The sequence below is a fragment of the Syngnathoides biaculeatus genome, chromosome 14 (assembly GCF_019802595.1).
Source record: "Syngnathoides biaculeatus isolate LvHL_M chromosome 14, ASM1980259v1, whole genome shotgun sequence".
Lineage (NCBI taxonomy): Eukaryota > Metazoa > Chordata > Actinopteri > Syngnathiformes > Syngnathidae > Syngnathoides > Syngnathoides biaculeatus.
In genome coordinates, this window is record NC_084653.1 from 1,031,434 (window position 1) to 1,040,429 (window position 8,996).

The 8,996-nt window shown below is 44.0% G+C and overlaps 1 protein-coding gene across 4 annotated transcripts in view; it reads right to left on the reverse strand.

Moving 5' to 3' along the window:
* Positions 1 to 1,730, reverse strand: part of LOC133512217 (cobalamin trafficking protein CblD-like) — a 66,059-nt gene extending 64,329 nt beyond the window's left edge. For 2 of the 4 annotated variants that reach the window (XM_061841627.1, XM_061841628.1), the window contains exon 1: positions 1,481 to 1,729. The gene's annotated coding sequence lies outside the window, so the exon portion shown is untranslated. Of the gene's footprint in view, positions 1 to 1,480 lie in introns of all 4 variants that reach the window. The other 2 variants (XM_061841629.1, XM_061841625.1) reach the window with 2 other exon arrangements.
* Between the last annotated feature and the right edge of the window lie 7,266 nt (positions 1,731 to 8,996).

The following is an 8,996-nucleotide window of genomic DNA, read 5'->3' on the forward strand; positions in this document are numbered from 1 at the left end:
TTAAGGGCTTGACCGGTTTTTGGTGAATTTTAAGGACTTTTAGGGGCCCCTAAATGGACCCTCAGAAATTTAGGGGTTTTTAGGGACTTTTAGGGCCACGTATGAACACTGTTTAGGGGTTTTAGGGACTTTTAGGCCCGCGTGCGAACCCTGCTGTCTTAAGATATTTGTGTCATATTTATATCTTTTGGATTGTGCGTGTGTTGCTGTTCAGGGTCCCAGAAAAAAGTACTGAGGCTGCTTACAGAGATAAGGGACACCACCAGGATCAAGACCATAGGGCAACACAAAAAGGACATTGTCCAGATAAAATCTTTGGCCAACTTTATTGTCCCTGAACAGAAGGTGATGGAAGACCCTTCTACTTCTGCAAAACTGGTATGATTAAGTATGGAAAAAGTTGAGTTTAATTTTCACAACAAACTCATTCTGTATTTTGCCATCCTCTTTCATTTGCAGAAATCCCAAATGTTGAAAGTTGGAGGGGTAACCATCAAAGACAATATCAAATGGATCCTGAAGAAGTAATACATTATATATTATACATTTTGGACAGAATGTATTTTTTTTACCAGTAATATACAGTTGAGAATCAGATGAAGATTTTGTACTTGTTTTAATTTTCAAACAATATTGCACTTATTAATACAATTGAAAGTAATTTGTGTGCTGTTTTCCTGACAGATGCAGTAGCAGGAAACATGACGGGAGAAACCCAGATGGACAGTAAATGAGAGACACATAGTTAAAGGTCACATAGTGGAATATTAGACTATCTTTTATTTTGTTTGTAACATACTTTAAGAAAAAAGTTATTTGTTCTAACTGATGGGACAAAAAAAGTTATTTGTTCTAAATGTTAAACATACATGTATTACTGTGGGCTGTATAACTTAATTGTTTGTAGTTTGCTTGAAAAACAGTGGTTTCACACTGCATAACAAAGGTTTCAATCCATAATGTTTTAATGGCTCAATTTCCATGTGGTATGGCTACGTTGATTGTATGATGGATTGTCACATCGATGCAATTTACGAATACTATGTAAAAGCTATGTTGTTTCAACGTTGTAAGACAACGTACATTCTAGGTAAGATTGTGACTTCGGCGCAATTTTAAAATACAATGTTAAAACAACGAATTTTCGACGTTAGACCTGGACCTTGTTACAACGTTAAATCAACGTCTTGTGCCTGCTGGGTATGTGCCCTGCGATTGGCTGGGTGTTACCCGCCTCCTGCTCGTTGACAGCTGGGATATGCTCCAGCACTCCCTCGTGAGGATAAGCGGCTAAAAAATGGATGGATGGATAAAAATCTCATACCTATAAATTTCTACTTCCTGTGCGAATCACACGTAGTTACGCCAACGTACAAACGGTGGGGTCCCAGATTAGGTTTCTATCAAACGAACTAAAAAGTTAAGAATGGAGGGAAATGTTCAGTTTTTCAATACAAGAAGGAGGGAAAGCGATGCTTACCAAAAAATGGCGAAATTGGATACGCTTCCTTCACTTTTAATCCGATGCAATGAAAGAGTATTCGGAATCCAATGACAACAACTAGCTACCGTTTACCTTTAAACGACTGTAAACATGCCAAATTCTGCCTATTTTTCGTTGTGTTGTACCACCTTGAAATCAGAAACGTCATAATTCGTGGCCCGGTTACTGTTGTCCTTTTGTTGCTGCTGTTCGTAACCCCTCACTGGTTCCTGGCTGGATACGCCCTGCTGTAATATTACTGGTTGAAAGACACGCGCTGATGCACTTTGATTGGCTGCTGTGTCGCAGTAGAACAAGTCCTCATGCTTTCACACAAGGATAATATGACTTTTTTGGTAGCGTTAAAATGAATCCCACTAACCCTCACCCACTCTAACTAGAATCTTCCTAAACCGCCTTACCTCCAACCCCAGACCCAAAACTAACCTGAAAAAAAGTGCTTTCTTTTCATTTAAATGTCACACATATTTGGGAAGTTCATCTCTTTACTTTGGCATGGCATGCTTTTTTCTCGGAGCAGGAACCAATCATATTGTAGTGAGGCGTGTCTTGCCCAAAATGTAAATAGATTCTCAATGACGAAGAATAAAAACTCGACCGCGAGTCTGCATACATGACGTTAGCCGCCATGGCCTATAGGCTCTGACTTCCGGTCAGGGCAAACAGCATGGTAAACATACATCGTTATGGAAAACGATGCGAAAAATGTAAATACTTGGGATGTTTTGGATCCCTAGAGACATGGATATAATCTAAACATATGCAGCATGGCCAGGAAGGTTGAGAAGATACAATGACACATATGGAGGATGGCGCCAGACGGTTTTCTGCGTACAAAGAACAAGGACAACCACCGGCGCCACAACACACCCTTGTCTGATTAGTAAATGGGCAACACTTTATCCGTTGATTAAATGTATAAGGTCATATTTAAGCAAATCATGAATGTGCAATAAAAGTAAAATAGTCTTCAATAGTAAACAGGAAAACATGCTTCCACTTATTATGGTGTTAAATGAATACTGTTCTGAAACTGTTTTAAAAACGTGTGGGGTCTGGTGTGGTCTGAATAATATGGTTATTGTTTGATACTGTACTGAGTTACATGGAATAAGCTGTGAAATATTTCAGGATTGGGGACTTGTTTTAACATCAGGATCCTTTCAACAACTTGTTGAAATTTGAATATGATTTGTTCTGTTTTATTAAGTAAGTTAGCCAAACAAAAAATAAATATATTTATATATACGCGAGGTAAACTGACTGCTGAAGGACCAAGCATATCCTATCCGGGTAGGCTCCATGATATCGTCCTCTTCTTCCGTGTCAAACGCACCGCCTGTGTGTCATGATTCCATCCTGACCACGACCCGCTCACCACCTTATATTCTTTTGAACTCTGATTTTTTCGGACTTTGAGGAAGACCTTGATTTATATGACCGTCTCCAAGACTACGACTCAGATTTTGACAATGAATTTCCTCTCCCTATCTTTAGTCCCTGTCAGTTCGTTTCACCTCCCCATGTTTCCAGCTCCCATTAGTGTCTTCACCCGGTAGATCCAAGTCCTCGTCCTCCAATCCTTTTTTGGGAACCCACTTGGCCATTTACCCGGGTTCTCCACTTGGCGGCCAGAGGAGACACCCAAGCAGGGTGCCCCCTTGTACCTCCCGCTGCGCGGCGACAAAGACCCCGTCCTCGTCCATCCACTCCTCACCGGCAACGACCAAACCAGCAGACCCGGAGCTGGTGGCGAAACTTCCAGCCCAGAGGGATGAGCGGTCATCAAATCCTGAGGTGCAGCGACTCAAGGATCACGAGGTTTTCTACCGCGAAATGGGGGCAGAAACAGAGCGGCAGAGTGCCGAACTGGCGGTCCTCACGGCCCAGGTTCGGCGGGGATTAGATAACCAGCCGAGCTAAGCTCCCGTCGCGGTTGCAAAAGACTCACTGCTGACTCACGCCCATGCTGTGGTGGCTACTCACTCGCTTCCGAGCCACGCACACTTTGCGGTGGCAACTGACTTCCCAACAAATCACGCTCACAAATCACGCAATGGACAAGCTACCGACCAAAGTTCACGTCGCTGTGGCAACTGATCCACTGCCGCGCCATTCCCACGTCCCGGTTGCAACAGATTCACTACAAGCTCACGCTGCGGTAGCCACTGATCCGCTACCAAGCAGAGCTCACGTTGGAGTGGAAACAGATCCGCCGCCTTGCCGTGCTCATGTCGCGGTTTCAACAGACGCGCTGCTGACCCATTCTCATGCCACGGTATCCATCGACTTCTTTCCGAACCGGGCTCACGTCGTCGGTGGGAACAGATTCACTGCTGCGTCACACTTGCGTCGCCGTGGCGACAGGCTTCCGGGCGACCGTCGAAGGAAGAGGATGGAATTGGCGATCAAAGATAGGCCTGCCATAGCGCCTTCAACGTGTGTTGAAGAGAATTGCAGAGGGCTTAAGTTCCGAGGATGGAGTGAATTCAGATAAAGATGAGGCGAACTATTTTCCTCCAGTTAGAGGGGGAGGACTTTATTATTCCCGTCGCTCCATCCTCTTCCCAAGAATGATATGTTCATGCCCTCTAGTGTCTGCCAGTTCTCATCTGGGATCCTTGACTATGAGGCAGTCGGATTCCGTCTGAAGGAGTCGACTCTCATTCATGAACAAGCGCTCAGTTCAGGTGTGCCAAGGCAAACATCGAATGTGAAACAACGGAGCGTTCTGCCGCCTGTGGGGTTTAAGGAGCCACTCTCTAAATCCCACGTTGCTATCCAGGAGGTGACGACGGCACCACAGTCCTCTTCGTTCCAGTACCGGCAGCGACCGGCCCGCGGCCATCCCACGCTCCTGTCTCGACGGCGACATGACTTGGGGAGTTCAGATGGGCCACCCTGGAATTGGAAGGGCATCGGGATTGCTATGATTGTGATCATGGCGGTCATGGCTTTGGTCATTCTCTCCGTCGTCCTCCTTACTCGTGATGATTCTCAACTGCTTTATGACCTAGCCTCGGCAGCGACTGATCCCCGACCACCTCACGATGAAGCCTCAGCGGTGACCGCCCCCTGGCCGCCTCACGATCAAGCCTCAGCGCCGACCGCTCACTGGCCGCCTCATAACCGAGCCTCGTTGATGACCAATCCCCGGTCGCCTCGCAACCACGTCCTGGGAGGCCTTCGTCCGGAGCAGTTGCATGCTTTTGTCTGGTTCCTGCTTCGCCATTGGGTTCCTCCTCGAGGACGTCCACCCAAATCATCCCCTAGGGACCTTGGAGCTTGGCGTCCGGGTCGTCCTCCTGACCTGTCCAGCCGGACGCCTCGTGTTTGGTGGCCAGGAGACAGACTAGGGTTGGGGGGTGATGTTATTTTAAATTACTCTTGACCTTCCACATAAGGTCTCAAGTTGAGAACACGCACATGTTGATTTTTAACATCACCGATTTTTAAATATGACAACACCCTCGCCCCTCCTCCAAACACACAAAAACACACGTACACTTTAGGGAGGATAGTTTGTGGTGCATGAGTGGCCAACCAGTTGTAATGTTTTGTTCCCGTTTTTGCTTGAACTTTTATTTTGAAGACCTTTGTGAGTTACTTAAGAAATGAACACAGTCACGGTAGTGATTGATGACGCTTTGCAGAGGAAGAAATAAAAAGAAAGCCACATGTGAAAGTCAAGCGCAAGTATCATCCTGTTATTCTTAGATTGAGCTACAGTACCTCTTGTACATAGAAAGATCATAAAATGGTGTCAGAGTAACAGTCATATAACTTCGGACTCGTGAAAAAAAAAAAGAAGGAATATGATGAGGAAGAATCCAAGATGGAGGCGTCGGTGTTCCTACCCCAAAGAGGGACTAGGACTCATCCATTTACCAGCTGCGTGGCAAGGATTCAAACAACACGCTGAACTCAGGTTGACAGGACCACTTAAAAAAACAGAGCTGGAGAGGAAAAGTGCAGTTTCCTCCTGATGTGAATCGGCAATAAAGGACGGATGTCAGCAACACATGGACACTGACCGGAGACGAAGATGTGTTGCTGAAAACATATTACAATAAATCCTCTGATGACCTCACCCCAAAAGCAAACGCCTTATTTGCTTGATATAAATTTCACGAGAAGATACAAGGTAACAGTAAGTCATATGAGCACTTTGTGACAGAACGTGAGCTGTTGGTTCAAGACAGTAACTACACAAACAGTGATGAGATGGTCAGAGACCACATAGTTTTTGCTACCAACTCACCGAGATTACGCGAAAAGTTACTCAGCCAGGGGGCTCATGCTCGAAAAAGCAATCAACATAGCCCGCTCCCACGAGTTATCAAAGGTGCAGCTAAAGGCTATAGCTCGCGACAGCCACGAGGTTCACGCTATCCACCGCAAACTTGGAAAGCCAAGTTTCACAGCGGGGACGAGTACGTTGTAAGATAAGTTTACACATTTCACAGAGGCCTGTGAAATGTATCACCTCATGTGTCATAAATCTCTTTTAATGACTCTGTTGCTTTGCAGGGATGCGTGTGTGTGCTGTTTGTCTATGGGAAGTTTAAGAGCTCAAGGTGACTGCAAATTTATGATAGCTGCATTCTTGTGGGTTTTTGTAACAGGAAGAACTGTGTCTACTCAGAGGACACCCGGCCTTGAGAAGATTAACTGTCTCTGTATAACAACTTTACTTGTCTTGTGAAACCTGCTCTCCCCCACCCTATGTGTGGAGCTCAATAAAATGTGTGGTTTTGGGGAGACTCGGAGAGAGTCTTACGGGCGGGCTTGGAGGATATGTTCTTCTTTCCCCCGAACTTTCCCCAAACTGCAGTTTGGTAAAAAATAACTCTGCCTCTGTCTCAATCATTCTATCCTGGTGCCGTGAGCTTCTGGGTCCACGTTGAGCGAGAAGTCCGTGCTTTGGACCTAACATACGTATATTGACAACCCAAAGACCAACAAAAAGATAAGTAACAAGAGTGGAGGACACCACAGTAAATAAGCAGAATGCCCAGGAAAAGGTAAACAATGCCTGAAGTGTCGAAAATTCAATCACAATGCAAAAGTATGCAAAACCAAGTTCGAAACCCCAGGTAAAATACTGCACAAAGAAATCCACACAGTTCAAACATGATGAGGAAGATGACCTGGAGCTGATTGTGGACACTGTCACTATCGAGATGGATGATGAAGAAAGAGCTTATGCAGCCATTGGTTTGGGTCACAGAAAAGAAAATTAACTTTTAAGTTAGATACTGGTGCACAAGCAAGCATTATACCATTAAAATACTTTATGCTCACCGGAAATGAACAGGTTATGGTGGACATGCGCTGGAAGTGAATGGGCACTGTGAAATAACAACCACATACAAAGCCAAGTCAACAGCAGAGAGGTTCTAAATAGTGAACTCCAAAGCTCTGCCAATCCTTGACTTTAAAGCTTGCAAAGCCCTGGGACTTATCCAAGTGGTGTATGCGGTCAACAATGAAAAAGAGCACTTTGGATACATGTTATATCATGCTCTGATGTTAATTGCACTGACAAGAATTTATAGTATGACTTCCAATGGCAGTGACCAGTGATTCAAGACCCTCAGTTCTTCCGCAATCCCATTTTATTGTTTCCATTGGCACATCTTTTTTTGTTAAAGGGAGATGAATGTTTTGTTCCAGTTATTGTTTGAACTTTTATTTTGAAGGTCCATTTTAGTTCATAAAGAAATGAACACCGTTATCAGAAATGATTGATGCACCTTTGCTGGAATAGGAAATAAAAAGAAAGCCACGTGAAATTCAAGAGAAAGTATTGTCCTGTTGTTATTAGATTGAGCGATAGTACATAGCAGAATCACAACATCAGTCAGAGGAGAGGAGCCACATTTTTTACAGTTATAGCAAAGAGCCACATCATACACATCAAAGAACCGAAGAGCCATATCTTACACATGGATATCATTCCCACTTCACACACATACCTTTGCTTTGCCAAATTTATTGTAAATGGCACACACCAACATGATGATAAGAAAAATCAACTCCTTCTAATGCAACACTAAAACATTCACATGATTGGAGGTCTGAGTGCACCTGTGAGTCAGTAGTAATGCTAATGTCCGAAATTCTCTGTTTAGTGTGGCGGGACAGTTGAAGGTCTGATACCATTTGTTTAAAGGTCAACTGACGGTCATATATACATTTTAAAATAGATATTGTTACGAAAACTACATATAATATTATTCACTTTAATGTCTATATGAAAAAAAATGAGCGGAGAGCGTGTCATTAATGCACAGAGTTGCGGAAGTCTCACTCGACATTCCAGTGGCGGGCATATTGCCTGTAACATCCTTTGAAGATGTCTCACTGGGACAGTGTCCATTGACAACACATTGTACCACCTGCTATGGGAGATGAACAAAAGAGATTTTCGGATTTTTCTGACGCTCCTTCTGAGACTGAAGGGCATTTCGAAGAAGAGAATATTTCAGAATCGAGTGAAGTGACCGGGGCAATATTACCCTATCGTTTCGAGCCACATTTAGATGATATGTGGATCACTTCTAACTAACCCGATGAAATATTCAAAATGACAGGCCTATAATTGTTCAATTTCCTAACTCTTTTACAAGTCTTGTGTATGTAGCGTACTCAGGAGGACCCATGCCGGGCGAAGTAACTACTTCAGGGGTGCTCAGACACTGGTGGCCGGTGAGGCGGAGAGCTCCTTTCTCCTACCTGCCAGCGGTGTGACAGCATGGGCCGGCCAGCCTCCCGGCCTGACCCCCTTCCGCGTTGGGTGAAACGGCTGCTAACTGCAGCGACCGGCGATATGATACGGATCTTACTGCAAAAACATGACTTCCTGGTTCTTCTCCAACACAAATGCCTCGAGAGGATTTTCATGGCGGGAGATGTAAAAATCCATATACGACAACATCCTGATGTGTGGTGAAAAAACAGATGGGTCCATACCGACTGACTTTTTTTTAAATTAAAAACATCCTAAAAATGATGCTTTATGTGTCAGTTGACCTTTAAGATTTTTGTTTTCAGGACACAAGATTTCAGCCGCATCCCTGAAGCATTTTTTAATGAATTACCCTTCAACTTATGTTTTTTTGGGGGGGCGGGCCTTCCAATGTTCCATACCACTTGATATGATGCAAGCATTCATCTCTGGAGGTTTCATTATTTTTGAAAAACAAAGTATCTGCTTTTTCCAAAGTGACTAACTTGTGACTGAGATGTTTAGTCCCTTTTGGAACTTCCACTTCAATGTTAGCGCGGAGTGAGCTGAAATGAAGATTTGAAGCTGTAAAATGTGACAGACAACTGAAACAAAACATAGAAATTGGCTTGCTGTTGCGCTCCTAAAATAAAAGGAAAGATAAAAACGTCCTGTGTCCATTCATATATTTTTGTTTCACTGCCCGTTGTTCCCTGACATTTTGAGAGCTAAATTGACAAATTATTTTCTCCAAAGATCACC